General features: G+C 45.5%; 1 protein-coding gene across 3 annotated transcripts in view; it reads right to left on the reverse strand.

Moving 5' to 3' along the window:
- The window catches only part of SLC7A6 (solute carrier family 7 member 6), a 57,198-nt gene extending 42,921 nt beyond the window's left edge, over nt 1–14,277 (reverse strand). For 2 of the 3 annotated variants that reach the window (XR_008845224.1, XM_056526422.1), the window contains exon 1: nt 13,981–14,277. The gene's annotated coding sequence lies outside the window, so the exon portion shown is untranslated. Of the gene's footprint in view, nt 1–10,525; nt 10,618–13,980 lie in introns of those variants that run through there. The other variant, XM_056526424.1, reaches the window with a different exon arrangement.
- Between the last annotated feature and the right edge of the window lie 331 nt (nt 14,278–14,608).

Below are 14,608 nucleotides of genomic sequence, written 5' to 3' on the forward strand. Positions count from 1 at the left end.
GGGGGCGGGGAACTGTGTCTAAAGCTATGTACACATCACATTTTCCTGTATGGTCAGAGTAGCCACTAGAAACTAATAAAAGGTTGCTGACATATACAGTGGAAAAGTAAATGAAAAAGGTAGTAAATAGCACTTCCCAAACCTCCTAAATGTGTAGTGGTGCATGTCTCCTTATGAGCTTCATCCAAATCCCCCCCAAAGTACAGATATGAATTCCAGACGAGGAGGAGAACACTAGATAGAAAGATCTGCACCTTTAGGTGTGAAACCTAAGTCTATGGCTGCATTATCATTTAGCCTGGGCCACTTTAATAAATCATTTATCTATCATTTTGTTTATCATAAGTGTTTCATGTCCTACTTTCAGTTCATGCTGTCTAGCTGGGGAACAGCCTTGATATATGTGGGCCACTGTGTGTGTCCCAGCCTTGGACTTCTTTCACATAGCAATATTTGAGTCATTTTGGTCAGTATTTGTAGGTCAAAACCAGAAGTGGAATAAATGCAGATGCAGATTACTGAAACAAATGCTGCTGGTAGGATAGTGGCTTTAGCTGTTGCAGGTTATCCGAGAAGTTGTGGTGTTTTTGAGGTTAGTCTTGTCATTTTACTCTCATGCTTCTCTATAAGGGTGCGTTCACACTGCTGTCTGTCCCCGTTTTTTTTTATCCCAGTTTCTGTTCAGTCCTTGCAGGCTGTAAATGTGAAATGGGATTTTTTTATTTTTATTTTTTACAACCTCTTGTACCCGTATGCACCTTTTTTGGAGACTGGAAAAATGGCACATGCAGTAGTTTTTCTTCCGTCAAAAAAAGGAGGAAAAAAAAAAAACGGATACAGTAAATTTAACATTGAAGTCTATTGAAAACGGATGTCAACCATTTGCATCCGTTTTTTCAATCAGTTTTTACGATCCATTTTTACTCCTGAGCATGCTTAGAACAAAAAAAAAATAGGGCTGGGCGGTATACTGGTTCATACTGAACACCGAAATTTTTGTGCTGCATGATGAATTTTAACCCATACCGCAATACCGGTTTGGCCCCTCCCCCTTGGAAATAAATTATCAGCCTAGCGCTGCGCTGTCCCCATCGGGGAACTAATCATATGTGACCCGCGAGCGCTGTTCTGCGCCCCCCCCCAATTAATTATCAGCCCAGCGCTACTATTCACATATGTCACCCGCAAGTGCTGCCCTCCTAGTCCTCCGGTTTGTTGCGGCCGCTGAAACTCTGTACCAGTGGTCTTCAACCTCCAGATGTTGCAAAACTACAACTCTCAGCATGCCCGGAAAGCCGTTGGCTGTCCGGGCATGCTGGGAGTTGTAGTTTTGCAACATCTGGAGGTCCGCAGATTGCAAACCACTGCTCTATACTGTATCCCGGGCTGCAAAAGGTAAACAAAAAACTTTAATTCACCTTCCCCGTTGGTCTGGACTTGTTTCCCAGGGAATGGAACATCGGAGAGCAGTCAGCCTATCACCGGCCGCAGCGATGTTCCGCCTCGGCCGGTGATAGGTTGAGGCCACTGTCATGTAAGAAGCCCAGCTTCTTACATGACAGTGGCCTCAGCCTATCACCGGCCGAGGCGGAACATCGCTGCGGCCAGTGATAGGCTGCCGACATTCACGTCCCCAGCGTAAGGTCGACGTCGGAACACGCGTTAGTTTTATTTTGTTTACCTTTTGCAGCCCAGGCATAGGGATACCGCACAGTATGGAGAGTGTCAGCACCAGCGGCCGCAACAAACAGGAGGACGAGGAGAGCAGCGCTTGCGGGCGACACGAGTAGTACCCCGATGGGGACAGTGCAGCGCTGGGCTAATAATTTTGGGGGAGGGGGGGGGGGGGGGTGGGGAATACCATTATATACCATGGAACCGCCATAAGTTATAAAAAATACCGCAATACACATATTTGGCCATAACGCACAGCCATACCAAAAAAAAAATATATATATATATATTTTTTTTTTTTGGTTTATTAACTGAACAATACCGGATCCAAACGGATAACATTCGTTTGCATCCTTTATTGTCCGTTTTTATTTTTGACGGGAGAAGAACGGGACGGGTCTAGACGTCCGTGTGAATACAGCCTAAAGCTTGAAAAGCAAATTTATTTTTTTTTTTTTTTTTTTTTTAAAGCACAGAAAACATTCCTGCCATCCAGGTCCTATCTGTTTTCAAATTCGCTCTATGTAGAGATCTTGCTAAAATCTCTACTTCATGGATACACTGTATATCCCTGCATTACATTCCGAGAGAATGAGCAAAGTTTCAATAAACGCTGTCATGACAGGAATGACAGCTTGCTGCGATATGTGGGTTTCATCTGAAGAATCTGTCATGGTGTTAACTAATAAGTGCTCAGACAAGCTGCATACCTCATTTTTAAAGGAGTTGTATTTGCTCAGTCATTGGCTGATCTCTGGGCCGTTTCACAGCTCAATAACTGTGAAATTCTCAGGAGAAACTTGAGGCTATTCTCAGACTTCTGCCACATACCCCATGTGAACTTAGCCACAGACAGTACGGACATAACCTATTCATGGGAATAACAAAAAATATATACAAAGCAAACATCTAAAATATTAAAGTGTCCCTGTTATTTAAAATAGTGTTTGACAAGTCAAAAGTTTTGATCAGCCAGGGTCTAAGTGTTGATCATTAGAACAAGCAGGGAGAAGCGCTCAGTTATGAGCTTCACTCCCCATCTTGCTGCAATCTCCACCCAGTTGCACTAGATGGGCTCCACAGACTTATCATGGAGAAGGTCTCGTGCAACTGGTAAAAGACTGCAGCAAGCAAAGCACAGCACTTGTTCTCCTGATCGGTGGGGATCTCCGCTTTAAGACCACGACCAATCAAAAGTTATTTTCAATTACAAAGGACACTTTAAAAAGAACTCTGGTTGAAACAAGAAGAAAACAAATGCTTTCAAATCAACCGGTGCCTGAAAGTTAAACAGATTTGAAAATGACTTCTATAAAAAAAATCTTAATCCTTCCAGTACTGGAAAGCACTTCAAATTTCTCTGTAGTATACAGCAGCTGATAAGTACTTGAAGAGTTAAGATTGTTAAATAGAAGTTATTTACAAGTCTGCTTAACTTTCTTGCATCAGTTGATTTGAAAACATTTTTTCCACCAGAGTTCCCCTTTAAAGCTTCACTGATATTTTAATAAACTTTTGACATGTTATACAGATATGAACAAGAATTTCCATCGCAACGGGGCCCAGTCCTGAGACCTGTTACGATCGGGTTTTAACCCTGTGAAGTGTGCCAGTATGAGTGACAACCAGGGAGTGAGGCTTTCACTAACCATACATTTTTGTAAGCCAAAACCAGGAATAGGTGCAAATATTTCCATTACTATTTGTTTTCTCTCCTCTGTAGGTTCCACTTCTGATTTTGGCTTACAAATACTAATGCAAAATAATCAGCCAAAACACTGGCGTGTGAAAGCAGCCCTTCATATAGTGATGTAAAATACTGACCACAATGCTGTGCAGCCAAAACCAATACAAGTTTCAAGTCTAAGACAAGGTCTTCAGAGGGGTTATTCCACAATCAAAAGCTATTCATAGCATTGGGGGGTCCAACCAACGAGACACCCACCAATCACGAGAATGGATTTAAATATTCCAAAGAATAAATGGAGCCAATGCATGCTCTGTTCATTCTCTATGGGACTTTCAAACATTGCCCAATACAATACAAACAAGTGACTCTTGTATAAACAGCTTAACAGTTGATTCATATGCAGCAGATTACAGTGGGGATTAAACAATTGGGCACCCCATGTAAAAATTTGTATTAATGTGCATAAAGCCAAGGAAAGATGGAAAAATCTCCAAAAGGCATCAAATTACAGATTAGACATTTTTATAATATGTCAACAAAAGTTAGATTTTATTTCCATCATTTACACTTTCAAAATAACAGAAAACTAAAAAATGGCATCTGCAAAACGGGCACCCTGCAGAATTTATAGCATGCACTGTCCCCTTTGCAAAGAAGGGAAGACCAGGTGATGTCAATCTCAAAAGGTTTTAAATGCCCAGACTCATCTGACCTTGCCCCAACAATCAGCACCATGGGTTCTTCTAAGCAGTTGTCTAGAAATCTGAAACTGAAAATAGTTGACGCTCAGAAAGCTGGAGAAGATAGCAAAACATTTTCAGATGTCAATATCCTCTGTTCGGTATAAGAAATGGCAGTCATCAGGAACGGTGGAAGTTAAAGCAAGATCTGGAAGACCAAGAAAAATATCAGACAGAACAACTGGCAGGATTGTGAGAAAAACAATTCAAAACCCACATTTGACTGCACAATCCCTCCAGAAAGATCTGGTAGACACTGGAGTTGTGTTACACTATTCCACTATAAAGAGATACTTGTACAAATATGGTCTTCATGGAAGAGTCATCAGAAGAAAACTTCTTCTATATCCTCACCACAAAAGTCAGCGTTTGAACTTTGCAAATGAACATATAGACAAGTCTGAAGCATTTTGGAAACAAGTTCTGTGGACCGATGAGGTTAAAATTTAACTTTTTGGCCGTAATGAGCAAAGGTGCGTTTGGAGAAGAAGGGGAAAATAATTTAATTAAAAGAACCTCTGTCCAAATGTTAATCATGGGGGGTGGACGAATCATGCTTTGGGATTGTATTGCAGCCAGTGGCACAGGGAACATCTCACGAGTAGAAGTAAAAATGGATTCAATAAAATGTCAGCAAAATTTTGGATGCTAACTAGATCCCATCTGTGAAAAAGCTGAAGTTAAAGAGAGGATGGCTTCTACAAATGGATAATGATCCTAAACACACCTCGAAATCCACAGGGGATTACATCACGAGGTGTAAACTGAAGGTTTTGCCATGGCCTTCACAATCTCCTGACCTCAACATGATTGAAAATCAATGGATAGACCTTAAAAGAGCAGTGCTCAACAGACAGCCCAGAAATCTTAACCTCCCTGGCGGTATGATTCTGTCTGGAAATTTGTACCAAAAGAGGTACAATTTTTTGCATTGAACTTCACATCTCCCCCCGCCCATTTCACATCTCCCCCGTCACATTCCCCCCCGTCACATTCTCCCTCCCCTTCATGTTACATTCCCCTTCGTCACATTCCCCCCTCCCCCTTGTCACCTTGTCCTGCAGCAGCATACACTGGGTTTGCCGGGCAGATTTCAAACCTAGTGTACTTGCTGCAGAACAAGCCCTTTCCCCTTCAGCCAATGACTGGCTTGACACCACTGCGGCCTGTGATTGGCTGAAAAGGGAAAGGTCCTGCAAGATGACTAAAGAAGAGAGCAGGGACCGGGACTAGGTGAGCAGAAGTTTTTTTTTATTTTACTCCTTTTTCCCCTTTTACACTTAGAAAAACACTGAGCTAACAGGATGCCTCCAGCTGTTGTGAAACTACTACTCCCAGCATGCCCGGACAGCCTTTGGCTATTCGGGCATGCTGAGAGTTGTAGTTTTGCAACAGCTGGAGGCCCCCTGGTAGGGAAACACTGACTAAGTATTTTTACTTTACCTGCTCTGGCCGGCCCCCGCCACGGGAGCCGACCCGAGCAGATAATCGCATGTTTTTCTCGGGGGCCGCATCACTATATCACATTGCTTTTGCGATATATCGTGCAGCCCGACCGGTATCTCTGCAATTCTACCCCGAGCGTGACTCGGGGTTACCGATCCTGGCAGGGAAAATTAATCCCAAGTCACGCTCGGGATTACCACTCAGGAGGTTAAAGAACTGGAAGACTTTTGTAAGGGAGAATGGGCAAAGATACCTCAAACAAGAATTGAAAGACTCTTGGCTACAAAAAGCCTTTACAAGCTGTGATGCTTGCCAAAGGGGGCAGTACAAGATATTAACTCTGCAGGGTGCCCAAACTTTTGCAGATGCCATTTTTTTGTTTTCGGTTATTTTGAAAAAGTGTAAATGATGGAAATAAAATCTAACTTTTGTTGACATATTATAAGAATGTCTAATCTGTAATTTGATGCCTTTTGGAGATTTTTTCCATCTTTCCTTGGCTTCTTTATGCACATTAATACAAATTTTTACCTGGGGTGCCCAAACTTATGATCCCCACTGTATATTGTATAAATTTATGTGACTCCACTGTTCCACAACAAAATGTGGCGTGTAAGTATACCCTTGGAAACCAGAAGACATAGTATCTATGAAGGTCAAGACACAAAAGAACAAGAACATGTAATCCCTGCTGCTCAGGCATCTTCTAATATACCGTAGTCATTCAACTCATAGGACAACAAAACATTCACCTTGTCTGTGTCCCTGAAGGCAGAAACGTGCAAAAATACTAAGTCACAGAAGAATGCATGGAGACTGACAAGGTGTGCACCCACCTAACCACTTTTTTCTACAGGCAAGATCAATTCCTGACAGGCTCCATCATAACTACCTACTAAGTATGCTCTAGTGTTTTTAAAGAAAAACTTGAGTCTTTAATGGGCACTGCCAGATATAAAAACTTTTATATGTTGTACATCTTGGCAAAACATTAACCCTTCTAATATACTTCATAACAACATTTTATTTCCTTTTTATAGAAATCATGGCTTATAAAATCATGGCTTTGTCCAAGCTGAAGCACAGGCATGGACAAAGTCCAGTAAGTGAGGGAGGGCTAGCACTCTTCTGTGCGGGGCGCTCCTCTGTGCGCCCCCTCCCGTCTGACGGCGCTCCTCTGTGCCCCCTCTGCCGTCTGACGGCGCTCCTCTGTGCCCCCTCTGCCGGCGCTCCTCTGTGCCCCCTCTGCCGTCTGACGGCGCTCCTCTGTGCCCCCTCTGCCGTCTGACGGCGCTCCTCTGTGCCCCCTCTGCCGTCTGACGGCGCTCCTCTGTGCCCCCTCTGCCGTCTGACGGCGCTCCTCTGTGCCCCCTCTGCCGTCTGTTTTGCCAAGATATAAGTGATATGAACACTCCAAACAGAGATGGTTTCCCAACACTCAATTTAGCAGGTCTCTTTCTATGCACAATCCGGAGTCAATATCGAACAAGAGATTCTTTCAAGTTGGTGTTCCCCACGGTTCCGGTCAAAGAGTTAAATTGTCTCAAGGACTTTACTAAAATCACAGTATGGTCACTTTGTAGGAAAATGTGCGGACATTTCGCACATTTAAAAGTCCAACAGGTACTAGGACTGTTCGGAAATGCATTGTCGAGCGGAATAAACAGGTCTATTCTTTCTGCGGACAACCGAGTTGGGATTTCCACTGTGTGCACAGTGCAGTAGAATCCCATTGAAATCAATATGACTGCTGCAGTGAAATGTCTGTGTGGAATATTCCGGCAGAATTCTGCCAGGACATTCCACCGTGTGAACATACCCTAAAAAAGTTTATCGCATAACCATACACGGACAATCTTTCTATACACAAAGCCAAGAAAAAAAACTTATTGAGCCGAGCTAGGGAGAGCGAGACCAGAAAGACAACCTTCTGGACCTAGTGCCACAACTAAGTATTCTTAGAATCTTTGTGGCATCTGAGACCTGCCAGTGATGAGAAAGCCTGTCAGGGTTTCATGCTGCGTGTGCTTTGAACAGCATAAGGACATCTTTAAAGGGAAACCGCTGTTTCATGCTGCCTAAACCACGCAGTTTTTAATGGCTTTGGGAAGGGGGTAACTAGTCACGGGGGGGGGGGGGGGGGGGGCAGGCCAGATGAAATCCCTTCCCAGCTCTCGACCAGCCAATAGGAACAAAACAAAACAAAAAAAAAGGATGCAGCAGCGGCAGGTAAGTTGTGGATTTTTAAAATCCCAGGATAAAATATATTACAGATACAAAGTAACTATAAAAAAAAATACACAATGAATGAAATACAGATCTGGAGAGAGAGAAGATAAAAAAATAAATAAATTTTGTACATTCATCCATGTGTTAGAATTGTATTCCTGTTTTTTTGCGCCTAGTCAGCTCCAGATTTCATGTTCTTATAACTACTTGTTTATTTGGGCCAACTAACTGCTTCATCATGCAGAATCCATTTCTTGTTTTCAGGTCCTTCCTGGCTTTTTTGTCATGGTCATGTGACCTTTTATTGGGTATTTTAACCCCTTAAGGACCAGGACCAGACCAATTTTATTTTTGCATTTTGGTTTTTTTCCTTCTCGCCTTCTAAAAATCACAACTTTTATATTTTCATCGTCAGACCCATATGTGGGCTTGTTTTTTGCGTCACCAATTGCACTTTGTAATTACATCACTTCTTTTACCATAAAATGTACGGCGCAACCAAACAAATATTTATGTGGGAAAATTGAAAAGAATACCGCAATTTAGCAAATTTTGGAAGGTTTTGTTTTCATGCTGTACACTTTATGGTAAAAATGACATGTTTTCTTTATTCTGTGGGTCAATACGATTAAAATGATACCCATGTTATATGCTTTTCTATAATTGTACCGCTTTAAAAAAAATCTCAAACCATTTTAACAAAATTAGTATGTTTGAAATTGCCCTATTTTGACCACCTATAACCTTCTTACTTTTCCGTATATGGGGCAGTATGAGGGCTCATTTTTTGCGCCATGATCTGTAGTTTTTATGATTACCACTTTCGCTTAGGTTATATTTTTTATAATTTTTTTATTAATAATTTTTTTTGGAATAAAATGTGACAAAAAAGCAGCAATTTTAGACTTTTTTTTTACGTTTATGCCTTTCACCGTACGGGATAACTAACAATATATTTCAATAGATCAGACTTTTCGCACGCGGCGATACCAAATATGTGTATTGATTTTTTTTTAACGTTTTTTTGGGGGTAAAATGGGAAAAACGGACGTTTAACTTTTTTATTGGGGGAGGGGATTTTTCAAATGTTTTCCCCCCCATTGGGGACAATTTATAGCAATTAGTTGATTGCTAAAACTGTTCAGTGCTATGCATAGGAGATAGCGCTGATCAGTATTATCGGTAATCTTCTGCTCTGGTCTGCTCAATCTCAGACCAGAGCAGAAGACCCCGGGAGACAGCCGGAGCCAGGTGAGGGGACCTTCAGCTGCCATGCTGGATGATCGGATCCCTACGGCAGCGCTGCGGGCGATCCGATCATCCATTCAAAGTACCGCACTGCCGCAATCTCTATTGATCACGGCATCTGAGGGGGTAATGGCGGACATCCATGCGATAGCGGATGTCCGCCATTACCGGCCGGTCCCTGGCTGCTGATAGCAGCCGGGACCTGCCGCACATGACGTGAGCACCGCTCCGTTGCTCGCGATCATGGCGGCGCGTAAGTGTACGTCATGGTGCGTTAAGTACCACGGCACCATGACGTACATTTAAGGGGTTAATAAAATTGTTTCAGCCTGATGCATGCCATAATTAAGGGTCTCTAAGGCCTGAAATGCGTAAGCACCTGTATCCGTCTCTGTATTTTATCCTGGGATATAATACAGACGCGTCCATAACTCACTTGCTGCCGTTTGACATCCTTTTTTGTTCTTATGGAATCCCTGCGCTGTTCTCTGCCCGGCCAGCTTCAAGTAACACATTTCCCCTATACACAAACATCTGTCAGTGAGGCCTGGCAGGGCAGGGCACAGACGCTGGGGATCACACCGATGAGTTGCTGTTCCAGATGGCTTTTAAAATGGATTTCTCTGAAACACCACTGCGTTTTATAGAAAATTATAGTTTGCTGTGTTATCTAACCTTCCAGCAGCATGAAACAGCTGTCGTCAGGTTCCCTTTATAAGTGAGGTGTAATGGGAGCAGTAGATTTATGGGTGAATAAAGTTTTTCATGCTAGTCCCAACTCTTATCCAGTTTTCCAAAAATCCTGGACAGTCCCTTTAAATGTGTCCATAGAAAAAGATGTAACATTGTAATAAACATGCAGCAGTAACTTAAAGAGCAGCGCCGATAATGGTGCGGTGGCAGGACACCTGTTTACGTTTCATGGCAACTTTGTTGCCTGAGACTTGTCAGCTGCTAAAGCGATCAGGATATGGATTTGCCACAAGTCCCATGCAAGTCTATTCTGTATCCAGATTTCTTTCGTCTGGGCCAAGTCTCAGGCTATGAAGTTGCCAGGAGGGTTAAATAGCCATCCTGCTGCAGGACTAACATCTAAAGTTCAATACTGCTCAAAAAAGAAAACAATGAGACCCCAATATTCTTCTTCTATGCACTCCCAAGGCTCTAAGAAACTGAGATGGGAGATGCTGTTTTGGGAGGTCCTCAAACACTACCTAAACTTTCCCTTTAAGTGATCTCCCTATTCCTGTACTGCAGCAATGAATTATCCTGATCCCTTATCTATGGATTCTGAGAGTTAATAGGGGATTACTGGCTAATGGACACATCCAATCCTCAGAGCGGACTGCAGCCGGAGGTATTGTATGAGCTCCACAGCCAGCGCTCCCATGTGTCTTATTCCACATGCCGACTGCAGAATTTTGCAATCCCAGCCTGGGATAAACAAGTTGAGGAGAAGCTTCCATCACCCAGATCCTGCCCTCCCCCTCCTTCTTACCTTCTCCGGGCTGTTGATCCACTTCAGCTTTGTTCTCCTAGCAGCTGCTTCCTGCAGATAAACTTCCATAGACTGTACAGCCCCATACACACACTGCAGTCACAGGCTATGCTCCTCTACAGCCCCATACACACACTGCAGTCACAGGCTGTGCTCCTCTACAGCCCCATACACACACTGCAGTCACAGGCTATGCTCCTCTACAGCCCCATACACACTGCAGTCACAGGCTATGCTCCTCTACAGCCCCATACACACACTGCAGTCACTGGCTATGCTCCTCTACAGCCCCATACACACACTGCAGTCACAGGCTATGCTCCTCTACAGCCCCATTAACACACACTGCAGTCACAGGCTGTGCTCCTCTACAGCCCCATACACACACACACTGCAGTCACACACTAGAGCCCCATACACACACACACACACTGCAGTCACACACTAGAGCCCCATACACACACACACACACACACACTAGAGCCCCATACACACACACACACACTGCAGTCACACACTAGAGCCCCATACACACACACACACACACACACACACTGCAGTCACACACTAGAGCCCCATACACACACACACACACACACACTGCAGTCACACACTAGAGCCCCATACACACACACACTGCAGTCACACACTAGAGCCCCATATACACACACACACACACACACACACACTGCAGTCACACACTAGAGCCCCATACACACACACACACACACACTGCAGTCACACACTAGAGCCCCATACACACACACACACACTAGAGCCCCATACACACACACACACTGCAGTCACACACTAGAGCCCCATACACACACACTGCAGTCACACACTAGAGCCCCATACACACACACTGCAGTCACACACTAGAGCCCCATACACACACACTGCAGTCACACACTAGAGCCCCATACACACACACTGCAGTCACACACTAGAGCCCCATACACACACACTGCAGTCACACACTAGAGCCCCATACACACACACACACACACACTGCAGTCACACACTAGAGCCCCATACACACACACACACACACACTGCAGTCACACACTAGAGCCCCATACACACACACACACACTGCAGTCACACACACTAGAGCCCCATACACACACACACACACTGCAGTCACACACACTAGAGCCCCATACACACACTGCAGTCACACACACTAGAGCCCCATACACACACACACACACTGCAGTCACACACACTAGAGCCCCATACACACACACACACACACACTAGAGCCCCATACACACACACACACACACTGCAGTCACACCCTAGAGCCCCATACACACACACACACACTGCAGTCACACCCTAGAGCCCCATACACACACACACTGCAGTCACACACTAGAGCCCCATACACACACACACACACACACACACACACACACACACACACACTGCAGTCACACACTAGAGCCCCATACACACACACACACACTGCAGTCACACACTAGAGCCCCATACACACACACACACACTGCAGTCACACACTAGAGCCCCATACACACACACTGCAGTCACACACTAGAGCCCCATACACACACACACACTGCAGTCACACACTAGAGCCCCATACACACACACACACACACTGCAGTCACACACTAGAGCCCCATACACACACACACACACACTGCAGTCACACACACACTGCAGTCACACACTAGAGCCCCATACACACACACTGCAGTCACACACTAGAGCCCCATACACACACACACACTGCAGTCACACACTAGAGCCCCATACACACACACACACACACACTGCAGTCACACACTAGAGCCCCATACACACACACACACACACTGCAGTCACACACTAGAGCCCCATACACACACACACACTGCAGTCACACACTAGAGCCCCATACACACACACACACTGCAGTCACACACTAGAGCCCCATACACACACACACTGCAGTCACACACTAGAGCCCCATACACACACACACACACACACACACACACACACACACACACTGCAGTCACACACTAGAGCCCCATACACACACACACTGCAGTCACACACTAGAGCCCCATACACACACACACACTGCAGTCACACACTAGAGCCCCATACACACACACACACACTGCAGTCACACACTAGAGCCCCATACACACACACACACACTGCAGTCACACACTAGAGCCCCATACACACACACACACACTGCAGTCACACACTAGAGCCCCATACACACACACACACTGCAGTCACACACTAGAGCCCCATACACACACACTGCAGTCACACACTAGAGCCCCATACACACACACACACACTGCAGTCACACACTAGAGCCCCATACACACACACACACACACACACTGCAGTCACACACTAGAGCCCCATACACACACACACACTGCAGTCACACACTAGAGCCCCATACACACACACACACTGCAGTCACACACTAGAGCCCCATACACACACTGCAGTCACACACTAGAGCCCCATACACACACACACACTGCAGTCACACACTAGAGCCCCATACACACACACACTGCAGTCACACACTAGAGCCCCATACACACACACACTGCAGTCACACACTAGAGCCCCATACACACACAGCAGTCACACACACTAGAGCCCCATACACACACACTGCAGTCCCATACACACACACTCAGCAGTCACACACACACACACAGCAGTCACACACACAGCAGTCACCTACATACACACACACACAGCAGTCACCTACATACACACACACACAGCAGTCACATACATACATACACACACACACACACACACACAGCAGTCACCCACATACACAGCAGTCACACACACACACACACTGCAGTCACCTACATACACAGCAGTCACCCACATACACACACACACACACACACAGCAGTCACCTACATACACAGCAGTCACACACACACACACACACACACACACACACACTGCAGTCACCTACATACACAGCAGTCACCCACATACACACACACACACACAGCAGTCACCTACATACACAGCAGTCACCCACATACACACACACACACACACACACAGCAGTCACCTACATACACAGCAGTCACACACACACACACACACACACACACACACCAGTCACCTACACACACACACACACACACACACACACACACAGCAGTCACCTACACACACACACACACACACACACACACACACACAGCAGTCACCTACACACACACACACACACACACACACACAGCAGTCACCTACACACACACACACACACACACACACACACACACACACACACACACACACTGCAGTCAGCCTGTTCTCCCGCAGTAAGCGCTTTCTATACGATACATTGATGTATTACATCCAGACACGTGAGGAGCTGCTGCAGGACAGGGTGAGTAGAACCAACAACCCCCCCTGAAGTGTATGGAGGTACCCCGCCTTACCTTCACATTACAGGCTGTGCCTTGTGGGATGCTGAGGCCGCCCGGGTCTCCTCCTGCCGGACACAATGCCCCCCGGTTGCTCCCTTTCCCGTACACTCCGCTTAACCCCTTCCTGCCTTCCCCACACTCCGTTCTCCTTCTGTCCTCCTCTTTCTCCTTGTCTGTGGAAGCCCCGCCCCCCTCTGTCGGTGTCACGTGACCTGGAGGCTAAATGATGCCAACCAGGGAAGGTACACGAGGGAGCGTATACATTATACCAGTGTTTCCCAACCAGGGTGCTTCCAGCTGTGGCAAAACTACAACTCCCAGCATGCCCGGACAGCCTTCGGCTGACGTGCGACTCTCGGGGCATCATGGGATTTGTAGTTGTGCACCAGCTGGAGAGTCTGTTATGTATGTATAGACAGGCGTGCTCCCTGTGATGTCACCTCAGCCTGTACAAACGGGATACAATGGACAGAGATATTGGGGGAAAGTTATCAAGACCTGTGCAGAGTAAGAGTGGTGCAGTTGCCCATAGCAACCAATCAGATAGCTTCTTTCATTTTAGAAAAAGCCCCTTTGAAAATGAAAGAAGCGATCTGATTGGTTGCTATGGGCAACTGCACCACTCTTCCTCTGCACAGGT

The sequence above is a fragment of the Hyla sarda genome, chromosome 6, assembly GCF_029499605.1.
Source record: "Hyla sarda isolate aHylSar1 chromosome 6, aHylSar1.hap1, whole genome shotgun sequence".
Lineage (NCBI taxonomy): Eukaryota > Metazoa > Chordata > Amphibia > Anura > Hylidae > Hyla > Hyla sarda.